Source organism: Bactrocera neohumeralis, unplaced genomic scaffold (genome assembly GCF_024586455.1).
Source record: "Bactrocera neohumeralis isolate Rockhampton unplaced genomic scaffold, APGP_CSIRO_Bneo_wtdbg2-racon-allhic-juicebox.fasta_v2 cluster09, whole genome shotgun sequence".
Classification (NCBI taxonomy): domain Eukaryota; kingdom Metazoa; phylum Arthropoda; class Insecta; order Diptera; family Tephritidae; genus Bactrocera; species Bactrocera neohumeralis.
This window is the reverse complement of record NW_026089622.1, coordinates 35,551,594-35,559,622: the sequence shown is the minus strand read 5'-3', so window position 1 is coordinate 35,559,622 and position 8,029 is coordinate 35,551,594. Positions and strand designations below refer to the sequence as shown.

The 8,029-nt window shown below is 42.8% G+C and overlaps 1 pseudogene; it reads right to left on the bottom strand.

Moving 5' to 3' along the window:
• Positions 1-226: 226 nt before the first annotated feature.
• LOC126764821 (small nucleolar RNA U3) lies at positions 227-426 on the bottom strand (annotated as a pseudogene).
• Positions 427-8,029: the final 7,603 nt, after the last annotated feature.

Sequence of the window (8,029 nt, the reverse complement as noted above, 5' to 3'; positions counted from 1 at the left end):
AAGCTGCTACAGCGACAAGGGGTGACAATCGGCGGCCATTACTTTACTTATGCCATAGATTTCTATTGCTACGAATATGGAAATGACAACGAAATAGTGCAAATATGCATATTTCTAAAGGTCATTAATTTCTTTGAAGAAATGAATGATCCTGAGAAGTATAGTCTTAACTTTTTAACGGCCAACGCAGAGCATTTCAACCAAAAGGAATTCATTCATTAAAATCACCACTCAGAAGTCGTTTTATCCGTTGTAAGCGAACGATTTTCGAAGAAATCATTCTAATATGCCACAAGACAAAATTAGAAATGAACTTCTTAAACCTCACGCTGTCAGATAAAACGATATACCTCGTCATCGTGTGTCGATTTCCAAAAAATTTAAATGAAGACTAACTACAGAAATAATCCTGTAAATTATAGCCTTAATTTTTCAACGGCCAACGCAGGGTATTTCAATAAAAGGGCACATAAAATAGTTGAGAATTCGCAGAAATGAAAGACAAAGGAAAGAAAAAGGAGTATAACTTCAATAATGAACAAGCATACAAACGAATATATGCGCAGCAGCAGCAAGGAAAGAGGTAATAATCGGCGATCCATTGTATATTTCTTTCATGCATAACCAAACCATAATTAGGACAACGCAATTCAAGTGTCAATGAAGGTGTTGGTGGTAAGCGCTTCCAAAGTGACGACGAGCACGTAGGTTCGAATCCCAACAGAATTTATTTTTAATTGAATATGTCACCAACCAAAAATTGAAACATTGTTCTACAAAAACAACAACAGCATAATCATGGCAACTTTGTGTTGTTGGTAGAAAAGCCGAGCTGTGCCGAAAGAAACGAACAAGCGATCGCCGATTGTCAACGCTTCGCTTGCTGCTCGAACATCTTCGCAGACAAGGTTGCGTAGATTCATATTGAGCAAGGTTGCGCAACCTTTTCCGAACTCGTATAGGAAGTATAACTTCAATAACACTAATAGATATTTGGGTAACAAATACTTTTTGTTATCCATAACACATAGGTAAGCTATGCGCTAACAAAAGAATTTGTTACCCGTAACATACTGTGAAGAGATTTGCTAACAAATGATGTATTCTGTTAGAACAAGGCAGCATGCGATAATTGCCATTGGTTAGAGCGAGATAAGCATTGAACATTAAATAGCTATGTGTTACTTTTTTCCCACTCCCTGAACAAAAGTAACAAATATTTTAACGAATGCAAAAGTGAACAATAACAAGTCGCTTACACGTTTGCTAACAGCTACCCGTCTTGCAGGGATATTTTATGACGGTCAAATGTAAACATATACAACATAATCAATAACCACCGAGAAATATAACACCAGGTCTGTATTTTATTAATAAGAACTCACCTAAAGAATTTCTGATTATAAGCAAATGAATTTTTTATGGACGATATATTTCGCTTTGATGAATAAAATGTGCCTAGTATTCACTGCCTCAATATATGTAGCACTGCGTTGCTGTCTCTGAAAACCCCAGATGGCCACACCACTCAGAAAGCTACCACGTAGAGATTTTCTACTGTTTTTACTGTGGTACTTGGGACCAATGGAAGCCCAATTTTGAGGAGAGGGTAAGAAAGGTATTGGCTGTCTTTTATTGTTTTAAACGAGCTGGGATATCTCGCGAAAATTTGTTACTGACAACAACAAGGATGGCACTTAATACCTTTCTACATAGATTACCAGTGGGCACAGCTGGAAAATGCATAGCTGCGTAAGTTGCTAGACTCCGGCAAACCGTATACAGTAAGGGAACCACTACAAAATACTCTCTAACTTCGACTGCATTCTTCATAACATGAACCAGTGCGTTGTGGAACCAACTTCTAGCAGCAACTTCTCAGCGAAAATACCTCCGAGGTATATGTGGGTGGGGCAGGGTCGCTGCAGAAGAGGCGCAGTGACTTAGGCTCATAGGTAAGTTAGTTATAGTCTTTTAGGGACGTATGCATCTTCCCCGATGACAGAGATGTTACACGGACCTTGAATTTTTTGACAAGCTAGTTAAGGAGGGCATTATGTCACAGCCTCAAACTACCTCTATATGAGCATTAAACTTTTTCGGGTGCTTGGCCAGGACCGTCGTAAAATGTTCGATAAGATTGCAAGAAACGGCATCTCCTTAGGATGGGAACGAACAGGTGTCCCCGGTTTATGTGCACGCGGGCGTTGGATTTATTGATCTCGCCCGAGCTCAGCAAGCGTTGGTCGACAACCAGATCCTGTGCGGTTCCAAAAACCTTCTTTCCCAGAGTGGAACTTAAAAGGTTAATGAAACTAATAGCTCTAGTAAGGTTCGCACCTACTACAAGGCTTAATTGGCCGCAATGACAGGTGTCTTAACACGACACTCTCCATAGGCATTCAGGCGTTGAGGATACAGATTTTGGAGAAAGCAACTTGTCAAAGTAGCAGAGAGTAAGATAAGAAGATAAACATCTAGACACTTTTTCCTCCATTGCCCAGCTTTCGCCAAGATATTCAAATGTAGCCACAATACAACAAATAAATAAATATATATACATATATTTATACGTATGTAAATGTTGACGGAGGTTGGAATCTGAGTTCTCTGATCGCCATTCATTTGGGAGTGGAGAAAAACGATTCTTTTAAGGCGAAACAAGCCTCGGATAAGAGACCCCCGTTTTGATGAGGACCATGGCAAACGAATTCAGGACTACGATTTTGGGGCATGCCCCTGGAATGTTCGGTCCCTTAATTGGGAAGGTGTCGTGGCCGGCTGGTTGATGTCCTCGTTAGAGTGAAGGATGAAATCACCGCAGTCAAAGAAATGCGATGGACGAGACAAAGACTCAGGCGAATAGTCCTTGGGGCATTTACTACAGTGTCCATATAAAGGAACGCAAGTATGGTGTGGTATTCGTGGTGGGAAAGAGACTCCGTCGCCGAGTATTATCATTCACTCCGGTGGATGAAAGTCTAGCCACAATCCGCATCAAAGCAAGCTTCTTCAACATATCGCTGATCTGCGGCCACGCCCCTACGGCTTTAACGCCAGGGTGGGCAACAGTCGGTAAATTCAGCCTCCACGAGGAAACATCCCCAAATGGGTTGAGGCTGATCAACTTTTTTACTCGGCTTGCACTCCTTCTCTCTGAGAGCACTCGTCAAAAACTCGGTATAAGGGAACTGAGAGTCGGCATTTCAGGCTTCTTACACTTCTTACGTACAGCTGCAAACGAAACCATTGGTTTTCGGAAAATGCAAAAGAACAGCTGGTGCGATGAGGAGTGCCGTGTTGCGGCGGAGAGAAAACAGACTGCTCCCTCGCAACAGAATGTTTCAAGACTGGAGAGAACACTTTTCCAGCCTGCTGAATGGCATTGAAAGCATAACACCAGGAGAAGGCGAACTCGATTCCCCAATCGATGACAGTGGAGCAGACGTTCCATTGCCCGTTCAAGAAAAAATTGGAATAGCAATTACCCGTCTAAAGAACATGAAAGCGGCGCGGATTAATGGATTGCAGGCCGAGCTATTCAAACACGCCGGCGAAGAACTGATAACAGCATGCATCAGCTTCTTTTTAAAAATATGGTCTGACGAAAGCTTGCCCAACGATTGGAATTTAAGTGTGCTCTGCCCAATCCACAAAAAGGGAGACCCCACAATCTTCGCCAACTACTGTGAGACAAGTCTCCTAAACATCGCATATAAAGCTCTATCGAGCGTATAGTGTGAAAGATTAAAGCCCACCAGGCTTCAGACAAACCGACTCACTTTCGTGAGACTTCTCCAATCCACTTCTGGAGAAAATAATTCGAGCTTCAAAACTAAACTTCCTTGGCACAAAGACGGACCACTATTAGAAAGACGGTCTTAATTTTACAGATTCTACCATAATCTGATACATTTATTTCTGCATTAGGCGTGGTTTTTGCCTGGATATTTTACATTTGGTTAAGATCGGTCGAGTGGGTCGTACGATAACGGTTCTTACCAAAATCTTCGCGACGCCACACCCATCTTCAAATTTTGACCCCAGCTCCTACAAAGTCTTACTGTATTATCCCAGGTGTAAAATTTAATGTCTCTGCCGTATTCATTCATTGACTAATGACACCTTCAGCAGTTTTTAACAGAACCGTTATATGTGAGCAGTGGAGATTTTCAACCGATTTCATTTGTCATGAGCGAATTTGCATACATTAGGGTCGGTTAAAAAAAAGTATTTTTCGTTTCGTACTCTGAAAAATTTGTGATAGAGACTTCTAAGAAAGGCTCTGCAAGCATGAACTTTTAATTTTGCTTCAATTTGCTTCATATATCTGCTTTTACAGAAAAAATCATTAGAAATTATATATTTGTCTTTCGAATTTCTAATCAAACTTCAAGCTATTATTTTAATTTTTATACTAATAAATAAATAATCAAATATGAACCATTTTGGTAGACCACTTTTTGCATCAGTCAGACATTTCTCCATCAGTCTACTTTCATCAGTATAGATCGCAATTTCCAGAACGGAAGCGAGCTAGCTATTGTTATGCTACACGAACTGATACAGCATCGTCTCCGTAAACTTCACAATTTCATTGGTGGCTTGCGTGGCATTCCTCCCTTTTTATTAAAACATTTAAAAATATAGCGAATGTCTTCATTATTTTCTCTAATTTTTGAACAGCTGTAATTTTTTCAACTACCCCGACTTTAAATCAAGCTTAAAATTTCATCATTTCAACACTAAATGAACAAATATTATTCTGGGAAACTCCTGACGCTACCACACGCTAATATATATATAAATAAAAACGTCTTTTGAAAGTTTAAGATTCGAATTGTTATTATATTTCATATAAGAGTCATTTAATACCATTGGAGTAATAAGGTTTTAACGCTAAAATTAGTAATCCCAATAGTATCCACATGTTACTATAAGTACAACCATCGTACACTTGTCCGCCGTGAGCAAAATCAATAATACCAAAAGGTAGCAGAGATGCAACAACAGCGGCACAGCAACTGGCATTACAGACAACAGACCATTCGGTGCAAGCATTAAATTCAATGCGGTACAAGGCATTTTTAACCATCAATATCAGTATCGCAGCGTCCAGTCTAATAACGATGCACAAATTATGGCAGTCAAACAATTCTGGACCAACGACCCCAAGCTCTGGTTCATTCAGGCAGAAGCACAGTTAGGGTCGCGAAATATTAGGAACGACAATACTATGCATCAGGCAGTCGTCGGCGCTTTGAAGCCAGAAGTACTCAAGGAGGTGTCGGACATAATTAGTGCACCAACAGTTCAAGATAAGTACATCTCTTTAAAAACCAACCTCATTAAACGTTTCACCGATTCAGTCAAGTTGTTGACAGAGCTTGAACTACGGAATCGGAAGCCTGCCAGCTTCTCAGGGAGATGATGACCGTGTCTGTCAACAGAGCATCAGAAGACCTTCTTCGGAGTAAGTGGTTGGCGCTGCTGCCTGACATCGTGTGCAGAAATCTGAAAGCCTTCCAGTATAACAGCACGCATGACCAGCTCGCCGAAGTTGCATACAGTGCCAAGGAGAACTGTACCAGTTCTCAAGTAATGTCAACCAGCACTCAGGCTTTTCCAGCTATATCCAGGCCGTCGCAAACAACGGGTTTTATTCCCAGTTACATCGCAGTCACGACTACAGGTCCTCTGTCGAGCACAGGCTCCGCAACTTGGAGCGGGCCATAGAGACTCTGACAACAGCACTCTCCGAGTTGACCAGTACACTCAGCAAAAGCAGCGAGAGACGTCCACGATCACGATCTCGAACTCCAGGAACAACTGGTCTTTATTTCTATCACAGCAAATTCGGTGAGAGAGCCCACCGATGCCTTCAACTCTGCATATACAAACCTGCTACCAACCAGAGAAACTAGCGAGGCTGTCGTCATCAGTCAAGGCGGTTGGCCACACCAGAGATTCCTATTTGACTCTGGCTCAGTGGTCTCCGTAGTACCACGAGCTTTTGTCAAGCAAAAACCAGAACCGCCGGAATTTAAACTTTACGCAGCAAACTCAACTAGCATCAATACATCCGGTCATCAATCAGTCACCCTCAATGTAGGTCTTCGTCGAGCTTTCACATGGCCCTTCATCATCGCCGACGTTCAGTTTGCGATCATTGGGGCTGACTTCATCGTACACTATGGCCTACCGATAGACCTAAAAAAACATCGACTCGTTGACCCGTTGACATCACTCACTACGACTGGAGAACTTGCTGAAACCACGGAACATGGTATTTCGACAGTGGATCAGCAAGCGCTTTTCAACAACCATACCGATAACAGGTATGTCCAGCTTTTCAATCGCTTCATTGGTATCACCAAGCCCAGCGTCACATAAGCCTCTCATAGCAAGGCTGACGTGGCTCACATTGTCACCACCGGTCCTCCGGTAGTTGAACGAGACCGCCGACTAGCCGGTGACAAACTAAAAGCAGCAAAAGATGACATCAACCCGCTCCTAGAGCTTGGGGTGATTCGACCTTCTAGCAGCAACTAGGCCAGTCCCATCCACATGGGACCCAAGAAGCTGGGGGATTGGCGAACTACTGGAAACTTCAGGCTACTCAACGCGCAAACGGTCCCTAACCGATACTCTGTACCTGACGCTGAAGAGTTATTTCAGCACCTCCACTAAAGGAAAATTTTTTCAACAATCGATCTCACTCGTGCATATCATCAGATTTCTATGGCTCCAGAAGACATCGAGCAGACAGCGGTAACAACACCTTTCGGCTCTTCTGAGGTGAGCCGCCGGGCCTACGCAATGCAACCTATACCTTTCACCGTCACATGGACAACATCTTGAGAGGTTTGGACTCTGTTGGCTGTTTCATTTATGACCTCAAAGTGGTTTCTGAAACTCATGAGGAAAATCCTTAACACATAGAGCAGGTTTTCAACGTACTACGCGCCAATAAACTCACTATGAATTCCAGTAAGTGCAATTTCGCAAAAGAAGAGGTGACATACTTAGGTTATACAAATTATAAGGATGGATACAAACCTCCAGCTGAACGCGTTGATACGATCCTGTCATTTCCCAAGCCTGAGATTTCACCGATCTCCGGAGGCTTCTGGGGGTGATCAATTACTTCCGCAAATTTATTCCCAATGCTTCACAGCTACAGGCTCCATTGAATTCCTTACAAAAAAATGCTAAGAAACACGACAAACGCAAAGTGCCTTAGACACCAGAGGCTGAAAAGCCGTATAAGACTGTAAGAAGAGTGTTGCAGCAGCAACTAGAACAATATGCTTTTCATCTAACGCTTCTCTCTCTCTCTCTCACAACTGACGCATCCCAACCAGCCATAGGCGCATCGTTCGAGGTTAACATCTGGAAGCCAATTGGATTTTTCTCCAGGAAGCTCAGACCACAGAGGAGAAGTATAGCACGTACGACAGAGAGCTGTTAGCGGTATTTGCAGCCATTAAATTTTTCCGACACGCACTGGAGGGACGCCACTTTATCATTAAAACGGATCACAAGCCTACATTTTCGCAGAGCTTCACCACGACAGCTAAACCAGCTCGATTATATCTCCCAGTTCACCACGGAGATCGTTTACCTCAAAGGTAAAGAGAACGTGGTGGCTGACGCCCTATCCAGGATCAGTACCATTAGCATGCCGACTAATTTTGAGTGCCGAAAAAATTCAGCATGAGCAGCAAGAGGATAAAGAACTCCAGCAGCTTATTCACAACAACAACACGACACTGGGATTCCAACGCCTATCAATTGACGAAAATACCTCAATTTATGGTGGCATATCATCTGGTGTTATAAGACCCTTCATTCCTAAAAATCTTCGCCGAGTGGTCTTCAACACGGTCCATGGGCTCTTCCATCCCAGTGATCGAGTTACGGCCCGCACACTCCAGCAGAAGTACATTTGGCCGGGCGTCAAGAAGGATGCACTGAAATGGTTCCGCAAGTGCATACCGTGCTAACGCTCCAAGATTCAGCTTCACAA